The sequence below is a fragment of the Budorcas taxicolor genome, chromosome 2 (genome assembly GCF_023091745.1).
Source record: "Budorcas taxicolor isolate Tak-1 chromosome 2, Takin1.1, whole genome shotgun sequence".
Taxonomy (NCBI): domain Eukaryota; kingdom Metazoa; phylum Chordata; class Mammalia; order Artiodactyla; family Bovidae; genus Budorcas; species Budorcas taxicolor.
Window position 1 is genome coordinate 67,082,584 of NC_068911.1, and position 14,280 is coordinate 67,096,863.

Here is a 14,280-nt window from a genome sequence, read left to right on the forward strand (position 1 = left end):
TTTGTGTATATGAAATAGAAAAGTTCTGTTTAAGTTTTAAAATAATATAGAGCTTCTCCTATTTGAAAAAATAAAAGAGATGATATCAGGGTCTAAGTCTGGCAGTGAAACAGGGAAGTCTTCAGTCAGTGATGTAAACTGGGACTACACATCTCAAGAAACCAAACATGATCCTACCCACCTGTGGTTGCCAGGGCAGTACTGGCCCTCTGCCGTACACAGGGACCTCTGGTGGGCCTGCTGAGAAGTCATGTGCTCCTGGTAGAGCTTGATGTCTCTTCCTCCAACCCTCTGCCCGTGACCAACTCTGGCTTCTCCTGCAGTGCCTAAGCAAAGTCTCTTCTTTCTAGTGCATCCCAGTCTCAGTGGTTAAAGGACGCTGCTCCTCCCCAGTGGCCCAGGAATAAGGCTATTTTGTGGGTTCTTATTTTCACTGGGTTTAAGCTATTGTTTTGTAATATTTTGTTATAATGTGCTCATTTTCTCTACAAGTACCCAACGGCTGTGTTGCACAAGGTGCAATTTTAAAAATAAAATAATGCTAATTATGCCCTGAAGGTCAGCAGACGCGGGCTTAAGAATTACTGCACTGTAAGGGAATCCCTCAGTTACATGCATACTCGTAAGTACCTGCACATCCGTCGGCTTGTCTGGGTGGAGCTGTAGAATCAGTCTGAGATCAGAAGTACTCAAATGGCAAAGCTTTGCTTGTCTCAGCAAAGAAGTGCTTCATGCAGTTTGGGACTAAGTCACAAACGTTTCCATGATGTAAAATGAAAGGAGAGGATGTGACAGCACAAGATTTTGCCTGCAGTCAAAGTGTGAGCCCTTTTGAAGGCTAGGCGGCTACAGCAATTGAGTAAATAATATCTTATCTGCTCCATAAAGTGTGTATTAAAAAAATTCACCCCTTTGGCTCTTAAAAAAAGAAAAAATGTATTTCTAACATGATTTATTTCTGGCTGTGCCGGGTCTCTGTTGCTGCTAGGGTTTTTCTCTAGTTGTGGTGAGTAGGGGCTACTCTCTAGTTGCAGTGTGCTGGCTTCTCATTGCAGTGGCTTCTCTTGTCTCTAGGGTGCACGAGCTTCAGTAGTTACGGCATACGGGCTCGGTAGTTGCGAATCCCAGGCTCTAGAGCACAGGCTCAGTAGTTGTGGCACATGGGCTTAGTTGCTCTGGGCATGTGGCATCTTTCCAGACCAGGGATGGAAGCCGTGTTTCCTGTGGCAGCAGGAGGATTCTTTACCACTGAGCCACCAGGGAAGCCTCCAGTGGCTCTTTTTTTTTTTTAAAGAAAAGAAAAGAAAACAAAACTTCTCCTTGACAAGGGAAAGAAATTGTATTTTTTATTTAAAGAAGAAAGAAAAGTTATTTTTATTCATATGGTTATATCTGTAGGAATTTTTTTTTGTTTCTTTGAATTTTAAAATATTAATGTTGGTAATATGCAACCATCGTCACCCCCCCCAAGCAGTTTCAAGTTCATATTGTTGCTAAAGTTAAGATTGAGTTTAATTAGGAAAGTTTTCAAGTTGAATGTTCATCGATAATAAAATCTTATAGTTCTTTACAGTTTATAAAGCACATTCACATGCTTGCTTATTTAATTTTCACAATGTAGAGAGGAAGGAAGATGTTGTTGTTTTCTGTTGTTGTTTAGTCACTAAATTGTGTCCCACTCTTTGTGACCCCTGGACTATAACCCGCCAGGCTCCTCTGTCCATGGGGTTTTCCAGGCAAGCATACTGGAGTGGGTTGCCATTTACTTCTCCAGGGGATCTTCCCAACACCGGGATTGAACCCTGTCTCCCGCAATGGCAAGTGGATTCTTTACTCCTGAGCCACCAAGTAGGTTTTACTCTCTCTAGTTTATGGACAGAGAGGCCAAGGCTTAGGAAAGTTAAGGATTTTTGTCCCAACTCATAAAACTGGCACGTGAAGAATGTAAGACTTCGTATCCCACCCCCATGTTCTTCCTTAACCCCTAACTGATGAGTTTGGTAATGATTGCTAAAAGCTAATGAATTATGTATATGTGTCTTGCATCATATGGTTTCTTATTAAAGTTTTAAAGTTTGTGAGAGTTCTTTAAAAGGAAATCTCGGTGAGTTAGGAAGCTCAAGCTTCCTATGGCTTCAGCTCCCTCTGTCCCATATTTGTCAGGTTTGCTGGCTCAAGCAACTGTTTTTCCTTATCCTTATATTGAATGAGATCTAGAAAAATTCTCTTTCCTCTTAGCGGAGTCCAGCCCAGCTGTGACAACATTGGACCCTTTCAAAATTGGCTCATCCTAGCAAACTGAGAAAGCAGTTGTGAAAACACATACATGGATTAATTTACGCAACACAGATTTTAAAATTCTAACTTAACAATAGTCTGGCCGATAGATTCATTAGCTTTCAGGGCAAACACCCAGCTCCAGTTCCTAGGCCTTGTTTCCATCCTGTTTGGGGTGGATGTTTGATTCCAAGGATTGTGTTATTTATCATATGATAGAAAAGCACTAGGCAGGGAGGAAGCAGCCAAGAGATAAGACCAGGTCCCCATGGGTGATGCTGGCAAGTCACTTTGCCTTCCTCCATCTCAGCTTCCTCATCTGAGAAGTACATGGGTTCAGATATCCATATCTGCCATATTTTCCTCAGCCTTTGTCCTGGAAGTCTCTCCCAGTAGTCACAGATTTCCAATGGCCAGGCTGAGGTGGTGAGGAAAATGTCATATTTAAGCATGCATACAAGAGAGGGTCGACTTGTACCTGGGACCCAGAAATGTAGAGACCCTGCTTTTCGAAAGACTTAGGGAGCTGAATAAAAACTCATCTGAGGCCCAGAGATGCAAATAATGGAGACAAGCAAGATGAGGATCCCTGAGAGTTCAGACCTAGAGGATGCAAACTTAGCACATGGGTTAATAGATGATGCCCGGATGGCACTCTTTGCTGCTGGAACGTGAACTTCACCAGGACAGCAGGGATTTTTGTTCTGTTTAGTGATGAATCTCACACCTAGGCACTCAATACATGCTGTTGAATGACGAGTGAATACTTCAAACCTGTGATAAGTTAAAGAAACAATGTGAGAAGATCTAATTTACCTAACTGCATTCACCCCCAAAATGCCCCCTGTGCCCTAAGGCTGGTCTCTGGACAGTTATGACTCACTAGCTAAGCTGCTGTCCACATAGACGCTAAGTGGCTTGGCCTTTTCTCCTTCTACTTGCACTTTCTTTGGTGTGACCCTTGTCTGTGCAATGGTTGGTCTCACATTTTTGGCTCTGCCCATCATCAATTAATAAACTTCCCCAGAGCAATCATACTGTACAATTCAGTCATTAAACTGAAATGGTCCACAAGACTACACAACCCTCCAGACTTGACTGTGGAGAACTAAGGGTGTGGTAACATGTGGGTGGATATGTTTGTAAGTAAATATTAAACTGAGGTCGAAGAGGAGAAAAAGAGGAGAGAGCTGCTTTGTCTTTGCATATGCCTCGCTCTGATAATCAGGGACGGGCTCAGAGAAGTTGAGAAATTCTCTGCTTGGCTTGTGTTCCACTCTGCCAACAGTCTTAACTTTGTAAAACAAATTCATTAACATCATTGCACGTATAATAACATATTTAAAAAGTCAGGGTTTTTTGAACACAAGAAAAGCCTGACACAAACAGGGAATAATCCAAATAGGGTAACAGTGCTAGGAAAAACCTGGCAGCTCTTGAAAAACCTGCCTGGAGCCGGGGCCAAAAGGCTGAGCTGCGGTCCAGCCACGCCTCCTCGGAGGCAGGGCTGTTTCTGGTTCATACTCCTCTTCCTTATGCAGGTTCCGGCTGTTCTCTTTGGTTTATCTCCTCTTTAGAATTTGGCTCCACAGCTTGATGATTTTGCTTTTCTTCGTTTCTGTTAACAGTTGCTTTTTTTTTCTTTTCTATCTACCTCTGTTCCCTCTGAGTCTATGTCTTCGGATGAAAGATTTCCTCTTGGGTGTGCTGGCCAGGGCACTGAACTCATTGATTAGCCCCATGGATTCTTCCTAAGAGGCATGTGGGTTTACCTAGTTTGAATTACACATGATCCTTACCCTTTAAGCGATTTACTACCAAGTAAACAGATAAAGCAGGTAAATATTGGATAAGGTGTAAAAAAGCAAATCAATTAACTATGACAATACATTGAATGCTTGAATATATTCAAAATGCATAATTTACAAGAAAATAGGGTTTGTTGCTTTTAGTAGAGAGAGGAAAAAAGTCTGGCATATAGGACAGACTTGTGATCTGTCTGTTCATTCCCTCCTTCAGTAATAACTAAGTAAATATGCTGTGTTGGACACAGTAACAGAAAGAAGATGGGTATGACACAATTCCTACTCTCAAAGCTTGTAGCTTGTAGAGGAGACATGATGTGTACACATGCCTGTCTAAAACACAAGGGGGGACGCATTCAGTGTTTCGAGAGGTACACTAACAAGGCTTAGGCAAGGAAGCAATACTTTTTGGCTAAAGAGGAGGTGGAGACATTTGAGGTAGGCTTGAAGCACAGGTGGGATTTCATATTTTCAAGGTTTCACCAGGTCACTGATGCCTCAAGGTGAAAATAAGTCATCGCAACTGGCAACTGAAAAACAGTATTTTTCTGGCTTTGGTCCACATCTATTATAGTGGCTTTCTAAACCTTACCCAATCTTCTTGCCCCGATATTTTTTTTGGGCCTTGCCAGTTCTGAACTATTTGAGAATCATATCCTCTTTTCAGCATCTGAGAAAGTTATGGAACCTATTTCCAGAGAAATAAACGTATGTACCCAGATAGTTACACACAGTTTTCAAGAGTTCGTGGACCCTTACAGCCTTCTTGGACTCCCGGGAATCCGTGATCTCGTTTAAGGATTCCTGAGGTAGAGAGTCCCTGAAGTGTGGAAGCCATCAGAGTTCAGAGCTACAGAGCAGAGTCTGACTGTTAGCACGCTGGGAGCAGCTCTCACGCACAGAAGCCACAGTGTGTTCTCTGGAGTCCTCCAGAGAACCAACCTTGGGGGCCAATCTTGACACCAAAGCAGTGCTCCTTGCTAATGTACACCTATGTGTCTACACACACATGCATGCACACACAATCAGAATGGGGAATGCATTTGTGCAGGGTGCACCTATTTTTTTTTTAACATTTCCCTGGTGACTCTGATACCCCTGATGTGTCCCTCCACACCCACTGCCTTAGGATATTATTATGTATGAGCCTCCTGCGTCCCTGGTGCTGAGACTCCTGCTTGGCAAACCCATCAGACATGCCCAGATGAATCTGAACCCTGGCTGTGAGCCTAGCTTAGGCTCGAGCTGGGACATCCCTCCACTCACCTTGCATGCTGAGTTAATATTGAAGCCAGATGGCAAAGTAAGGTCACCAACAAGGAAACTCTAGAAAGCAGGCCATTTGCAAGTGTTAAAATAATTCTCTGTCACAACTTCCTTGAGCAGGAGCTGGGCTGGAGCCTTTTAGAATCAGGGATGTGACCTAGGATGTTGTTCTGATCTGCAGCTCTGGAATTAGACTGGGCCTCTGGGAGTCATGAGTAGGTTGGGGTGAAAACCGCCTCCTTTCCCTATTTTGAAGGCCACTGAACGTCAGTGTGGTATCTCCCTCAGGACCAAGTCTAGATTACCGGATGTGCAGAGTAAGCATGTGTTTCTTACTCTGGGAGAAGGCAATCCCCTCTCCCAGTTGCTGCTGCTGCTAAGTGGCTTCAGTCGTGTCCGACTCTGTGCGACCCCATAGATGGCAGCCCACCAGGCTCCCCTGTCCTGGGATTCTCCAGGCAAGAACACTGGAGTGGGTTGCCATTTCCTTCTCCAATGCATGAGAGTGAAAAGTGAAAGTGAAGTTGCTCAGTCATGTCCGACTCTTAGCGACCCCGTGGACTGCAGCCCACCAGGCTCCTCTGCCCATGGGATTTTCCAGGCAAGAGCACTGGAGTGGGTGCCATTGCCTTCTTCGCTCCCAGTTGCTACTCCCACTTTGATCACAGCTGTATGGTTCTCACCTCATCAGATCCCCTTCTCAACTGGAAATGGCAAATCAAGGACAACTGTGCCCTGGGGTATAGCGGTACTCCTTTATATTCGGAAGGCCAATCTGTATTTCTGAAGATAAACACCTAGGTCATATACTCCAGCGCTGCTGCTGCCAAGTTACTTCAGTCGCGTCCAACTCTTTGTGACCCCATGGACTGCAGCCCACCAGGTTCCTCTGTCCATGTGATTCTCCGAGCAAGAATACTGGAGTGGGTTGCCATTTCCTTCTCCATCATATACTCCGGTACTTCCCAAGAATTTCTAACAGTTACTCATAAACACCCACTCTATCTGGGTATCAGGTCAGGCACTTCAGAAAGGAGCTGTTTATGGTGAGTTTGTGGTAGGGAGATGTTCCGGGAAATGTGTGAGGAGGAGGCCTTGACCAGGTTCCTTGATTCACAACACAAAAGCGACAACGTCTACTGTCTGTGAACCAAGAATTCTTCTTGCCTTATGTTTTTCTTTTCTTTAAAAAAAAATGTATTAATTTATTTTAATTGGAGGATAGTTACTTAACAATATTGTGATGGTTTTTGCCGTACATCAGTATGAATTGGCCATAGGTATACATGTGTCTCCTCCCTCCTGTACCCCACTCCCACCTTCCTCCCCTGTTTTTCTTTTCTATTATTTTTTCTTGGCTTATATTTATGTAAAACTTTGCTGTGTTAAATGTTTACATTTTTTTAAAAAAAGGGAGGGGGAGAAGTCTTTTGAATCTTTCTGATTCTTTCTAATAACTTTCAGTCCTGACATCTGCCTTGAAATTGTCATGACTTTGGCAAGGAGAAGGAGAAACAGGAAGAGAACTAGTGGCCTCCCTGAACCTGACTTCAGAGCCCAAGCTCTCTTCTCTCTGTAGGAGCCAGCAGCCCCAGGGAAGGGCTTGAAGGCAGGGGTGCTCACAGTGGGCTGGGAAGCCCTACTCCGCACAGCACGAAAGCTACTGAAACAGATAAATTTGAGGCTTGGGAGCTGAAATGTCTTAAGAGCTAGTCTTTTTTTTTCTTTTTTTCTGAGAGTTATTACTATCTTTGGAATCTATTTCCTTGGAGGTTGGTGGTAGCCAGAATTTGGCAGTTTTCAGGGCAGTGTGCTTTTGAATTTGCTTTCATTTCTTTCTTTCCTTCTTTTTTCTCTCCTAAAACTTGGGGTTCTGAGGACTCAGGGCATTGCCTTATTAGGAAGGAGAATGCGTCAACCTGTGCTGAAACTGCTACATGACAGGGTGCCTAGACTCACCTGGGGTGCCCTGAGCAGCGACAAGCAGGATTCAGGGCTGAGCTCAATATAAAAACAAACCAAAACCATCTATCAAAGGCAGGAAACAAATAAGAACGTTTCACACCTCTGAATATCAAAATTAAAAGACAAATTAAAAACTGGAAAAAGTATGTTTAAACATATGTAAGAGAAGCTTAAGGTCATCTGAAAGTGCCCCTTCAGGAGCTCCCTGGTGGCCCAGTGGTTAGGACTCCCTGCTTTCACTGCAAGGAGCACAGGTTCTGTTCCTGGTCGGGGAACCAAGACTCTGCAAGCTGTGCATCACGGTGTTTCCCCCTCCTCTGAAAAATGCACTTTCAAATCAAGAAGAAAATGGTGAATATCTTGATCTAAGGTATAATAGCATAATAATGCACAGTATAAGAAATACAAACGGTACTAACTATATAAAAATGCTTACTCTGCCTAGTAATCAAAGAAATGCAACTTAAACAAAAAGGCCATATTTTTGATTATCAGATTGGCAAGGATTAAAAATAAAAATTGGGTTGGTGAGTATGTGGAGAAATGGGTACTTAATGAGTAGCTAGTGAGCATATCTATTGGAGGGCAATGTGGCAGTGTATATCAGAAAACTTAAACTTGTGCGCACCCTTTAGTACAGTAGATCTAGTCAAAGGCATTTAACTTTAGGGGATTCCCTGATAGTCCAGTGATTAGGATTCTGCACTTGCAAGGACATGAATTCTATCCCTGGTCATGGAACTAAAATTCCACAGGCCACACGGTACAGCCAAAAATGAAAAAGGTATTAATCTTTAGGAAATTATCAGAGATCTGTGTAACTATTTAGCTACAAGGATGTTAAATATTATACCCATACTATGAAATATGCATATATTAAAAATGATGTCATAGGTATTTAATTGTATAAAAGGATATTCATAATATATCAAATTTTAAGTTAGCTAAAATTAGCATATAACTGTAATCCAGTTTTACAAAAGAAAATCTGATGAATAGAAAGAAAGACTTCAGTTCAGTTCAGTTCAATCGCTCAGTCGTGTCTGACTCTTTGTGACCCCATGAACTGCAGCACGCCAGGCCTCCCTGTCCAACACCAACTCCCAGAGTCCACCCAAACCCATGTCCATGGAGTTGGTGATGCCATCCAACCATCTCATCCTCTGTCATCTTCTCCTCCTGCCCTCAATCTTTCCCAGCATCAGGGTCTTTTCAAATGAGTCAGCTCTTCACATCAGGTAGCCAAAATATTGGAATTTCAGCTTCAACATCAGTCCTTCCAATGAACAACCAGGACTGATCTCCTTTAGGATGAACTGGGTGGATCTCCTTGCAGTCCAAGGGACTCTCAAGAGTCTTCTCCAACACCACAGTTCAAAAGCATCAATTCTTTGGCGCTCAGCTTTCTTCACAGTCCAGCTCTCACATCCATACATGACTACTGGAAAAACAATTGCCTTGACTAGACGGATCTTTGTTGGCAAAGTAATGTCTCTGCTTTTTAATATGCTGTTTAGGTTGGTCATAACTTACCTTCCAAGGAGTAAGCGTCTTTTAATTTCATGCCTTCAGTCACTATCTGCAGTGATTTTGGAGCCCAGAAAAATAAAATCTGACACTGTTTCCACTGTTTCCCCATCTATTTGCCATGATGTGATGGGACCAGATGCCATGATCTTAGTTTTCTGAATGTTGAGCTTTAAGCCAACTTTTTCACTCTCCTCTTTCACTTTCTTCAAGAGACTCTTTAGTTCTTCATTTTCTGCCATAAGGGTGGTGTCATCTGCATATCTGAGGTTATTGATATTTCTCCCGGCAATCTTGATTCCAGCTTGTATTTCTTCCAGCCCAGCGTTTCTCATGATGTACTCTGCATAGAAGTTAAATAAGCAGAGTGACAATATATAGCCTTGACGTACTTCTTTTCCTATTTGGAACCAGTCTGTTGTTCCATGTCCAGTTCTAACTGTTGCTTCCTGACCTGCATACAGGTTTCTCAAGAGGCAGGTCAGGTGGTCTGGTATTTCCATCTCCTTCAGAATTTTCCACAGTTTATTGTGATCCACACAGTCAAAGGCTTTGGCATAGTCAATAAAACAGAAACAGATGTTTTTCTGGAACTCTCTTGCTTTTCCGATGATCCAGTGGTTGTTAGCAATTTGAACTCTGGTTCCTCTGACTTTTCTAAAACCAGCTTGAACATCTGGAATTTCATGGTTCACGTACTGTTGAAGCCTGGCTTGGAGAATTTTGAGCATTACATCGCTATTGTGTGAAATGAGTGCAATTGTGCAGTAGTTTGAGCATTCTTTGGCGTTGTCTTTCTTTAGGATTGGAATGAAAACTGACCTTTTCCAGTCCTGTGGCCACTGCTGAGTTTTCCAAATTTGCTGACATATTGAGTGTAGCACTTTCACAGCATCATGTTTTAGGATTTGAAACAGCTCAACTGGAATTCCATCACCTCCACTAGCTTTGTTCATAGTGATGCTTCCAGGATGTCTGGCTCTAGGAGAGTGATCACAGCATCATGATTATCTGGGTTGTGAAGATCTTTTTTGTACAGTTCTTCTGTGTATTCTTGCCACCTGTTCTTAATATCTTCCTCTTCTGTTAGGTCCCTACCATTTCTTCCCTTTATTGAGCCCATCTTTCCATGAAATGTTCCCTTGGTATCTCTGATTTTCTTGAAGAGATATCTAGTCTTTCCCATTCTATTGTTTTCCTCTATTTTTTTGCATTGATTGCTGAGGAAGGCTTTCTTATCTCTTCTTGCTATTCTTTGGAACTCTGCATTCAAATGGGTATATCTTTCCTTTTCTCCTTCACTTTTTGCTTCCCTTCTTTTCACAGCTATTTGTAAGGCCTCCTCAGACAGGCATTTTGCTTTTTTGGATTTCTTTTTCTCGGGGATGGTCTTGATTCCTGCCTCCCGTACAATGTCACGAACCTCCATCCATAGTTCATCAGGCACTCTGTCTATCAAATCTATTCCCACTAAAAGAATATAAAAGAAGGTTAACAGCTATAACCAGCTGTTTTTCTAAGATCGTAGAATGTAGTTAATTTTTCTTTCTTGTCATCATCTCTGTTTTACAAATTTTCTACAGAGAATATATTTTCTTTCCACAAATAGAAAAATAAACCTTCATGGCATTATTTATTTAGTCAAATGTTGATATATTTTTACCCCCTGAGAATGATGCCAGTGGAAGAAGTCTTATGGCTTCAAAGGTAACTTGAGCAATGAGCTCTGTCATTTTCAAATTTTTGAATTTTGAAGCAATTTGATTTTTCTTTCTGTGAAATTGTAATGTGAGAACTCTCTCTAGAACTAAAACAAATGATTTAATCCCTTTTAAAAAATTAAAATGATGTTCTGAGGAAATTAAAGTCCACAATGACTAATGCAACCATGAAAATGAGCACTGACATTTGCAGAGTTTAAAAATAAAATAGGGCCCCAAAGCCCATTATACCAGCCTACACATGAGAAAAACATCAGACAAACCCAAATTGAGGGCAACCTTCTACAGAATACAATTACTCCTCAAAAGAGTCAAGGTTTTGAGAAGCAAGGGAAGACTGCGAAACTGCCGTGGGCCAGAGGACATGAAGACAGGACAAAAAACACTGTGTGGCATCTCGAGTTATATCCTGGAACAGAAGAACCTTAGTGGACATGCAGGTGAAATCCAAATAAAGTCTGCAGTTTAGTTGGAGATAACTCACCAATGTTGGTTTCTTAGTTTTGACAGATCTACTATGGTCATATAAGATGTTAACATTGTAGGGTGACTAACCACCCTGGTTTGTCTTGGGGGGGTACTTTCCATATATGAGATATACATTGCTTGTCTTTGTATTATCTTGCGGTTTATGTTTTCAGAGATATTTGTTTGCAGGGTATTCTGTGTGGTTATTTATTTGGCCTTTTTGTGCATTCACTCTTAACATACTTTAAAAAAGGTTTAAAAAGTTTGTACTTCTTTCCATTCCATTGCTTTCTCCCTGGATTTTAAAATATTCATTTAAAATATTCATTTCCAAGCCTTTGTTCACATGCTCTCATCTCCTGCTCTAAAAAGTTTCCATGATTGCTTAAACCCCTCTATGCATGGGTCCCTATGCTGTTCTTACAGAATCTTCCACTCTCAGTATCCTACTAGATTTTTTTTTCTACTAGATTTTTTAAAGTGAAGGTTCTTACTTTTTGCCCTCTCATTTAAAAATCAAGGTAGGGAGTTCCCTGGTGGTCCACTGATTAAAGACTCTGTGCTCCCAGTGCGGGGGCCTGGGCTCCATCCCTGGGCAGGGAATTAGGTCCTACACTTGGCAATGAAGAGCCGTGTGCCACAATTAAGACCCAGGGCAACAAAACACACACACACAGAATCAGCTTTTATTATTTATTTTTTGAAGTCCATTTTTTTATATTTTTATGACAAGAAATTCCAATAATTCAGGATCAGTATATATATATATATATATATATATATATATATTTAATCAAAGTATAACTGGCTGGGTGGTAAAAGAATCCACCTGCCAATGTGGGAGACCTGGGTTCAGTCTCTGAGTTGGGAAGATTCCCCTGGAGAAGGAAATGGCAGCCCACTCCAGTATACTTGCCTGGAAAATTCCATGAACCGAGAAGCCTTCGAAGGCTCCAGTTCATGGGGCTGCAGTTCATGGGGCTGCAAAGAGTCGGACACAACTGAGTGACGGAGCGCAGCATGCTCGGTCATCTAAAGGAGACATCCTTCTAAAACACAAGCCTATGAATTTTTGACTACTAGGTTTTTTAAAACTGTAATTCAGATATTATCTTCTTGATTCTTCACAGATGTTTGAATTCATCAATAAAGATAAAGGTGACTTGAAATACCGATAGACTAGAAAGCATGACTATGAACAAAGCTAGTGGAGGTGATGGAATTCCAGTTGAGCTGTTTCAAATCCTGAAAGCTGATGCTGTAAAAGTGCTGCACTCAATATGCCAGCAAATTTGGAAAACTCAGCACTGGCCACAGGGCTGGAAAAGGTCAGTTTTCATTCCAATCCCAAAGAAAGGCAATGCCAAAGAGTGCTTGAACTACCTCACAATTGCACTCATCTCACATGCTAGTAAAGTAATGGCTCAAAATTCTCCAAGCCAGGCTTCAGCACTACGTGAACCGTGAACTCCCTGATGTTCAAGCTGGTTTTAGAAAAGTCAGAGGAACCAGGGATCAAATTGCCAACATCCGCTGGATCATGGAAAAAGCAAGAGAGTTCCAGAAAAACATCTATTTCTGCTTTGACTATGCCAAAGCCTTTGACTGTGTGGATCACAATAAACTGTGGAAAATTATGAAAGAGATGGGAATACCAGACCACCTAACCTGCCTCTTGAGAAATCTGTATGCAGGTCAGGAAGCAACAGTTAGAACTGGACATGGAACAACAGACTGGTTCCAAATAGGAAAAGGAGTACGTCAAGGCTGTATATTGTCACTCTGCTTATTTAACTTCTATGCAGAGTACATCATGAGAAACGCTGGGCTGGAAGAAACACAAGCTGGAATCAAGATTGCTGGGAGAAATATTAATAACCTCAGATATGCAGATGACACCACCCTTATGGCAGAAAGTAAAGAGGAGCTAAAAAACCTCTTGATGAAAGTGAAAGACGAGAGTGAAAAAGTTGGCTTAAAGCTCAACATTCAGAAAACGAAGATCATGGCATCCGGTCCCATCACTTTATGGCAAATAGATGGGGAAACAGTAGAAACAGTGTCAGACTTTATTTTTCTGGGCTCCAAAATCACTGCAGATAGTGACTGCAGCCATGAAATTAAAAGACGCTTACTCCTTGGAAGAAAAGTTATGACCAACCTAGATAGTATATTCAAAAGCAGAGACATTACTTTGCCGACTAAGGTCCGTCTAGTCAAGGCTATGGTTTTTCCTGTGGTCATGTATGGATGTGAGAGCTGGACTGTGAAGAAGGCTGAGGCCGAAGAATTGATGCGTTTGAACTGTGGTGTTGGAGAGTCTCTTGGACTGCAAGGAGATCTTGCAGAGATCTGCTCTTGAGAGTCCCTTGGACTGCACGGAGATCCAACCAGTCCATTCTGAAGATCAACCCTGGGATTTCTTTGGAAGGAATGATGCTAAAGCTGAAACTCCAGTACTTTGGCCACCTCATGCGAAGAGTTGACTCATTGGAAAAGACTCTGATGCTGGGAGGGATTGGGGGCACGAGGAGAAGGGGATGACTGAGGATGAGATGGCTGGATGGCATCACGGAGTCGATGGATGTGAGTCTGAGTGAACTCTGGGAGTTGGTGATGGACAAGGAGGCCTGGCGTGCTACAATTCATGGGGTCGCAAAGAGTCGGACACGACTGAGCAACTGAACTGAACTGAACTGAACTGAATACCAGTTATAATAAATAAAATCTTCATTAAAGTTTTGTTCATTTCTTAAATACCCCTTTTCTCTTGAGTACAAGGTTTAGAATTATTGAGTTTAAATTTCATGGAGGACAAGACGTAAGTAAATTCCATAGGAAAAATGATCAAAAGTATCAGAAAGTTATGATTTAATTTAGAAAATCAGCATGAATTCACATCTTATCTGCCAGTTATGGGAATTAATCTCTGGGTCTAACGACAAATATCAGCTCAGGGAAGCCATGAACCAATTATTTGGGATCATGCAAAGAATGCTATACAAACAACTAATCTAGAAGTAAAGTATGGTATGGGGATGAACTACTTAAGTAGATTACACATTGACTTTGATATCAACGTGTGGAATAGTTTGGGATGGATGGATTACAAAGCTCTAGGGATCAATATTAAGACCAATTTTATTCATTTTATTTGTCAGTGACTTAGAAGGAACATGCAGTAAGCTTGTCATACAAAACCAGAGGGAGGGACAGTCGATACAAAACAGGAATGAAATGACTTGAGTAGA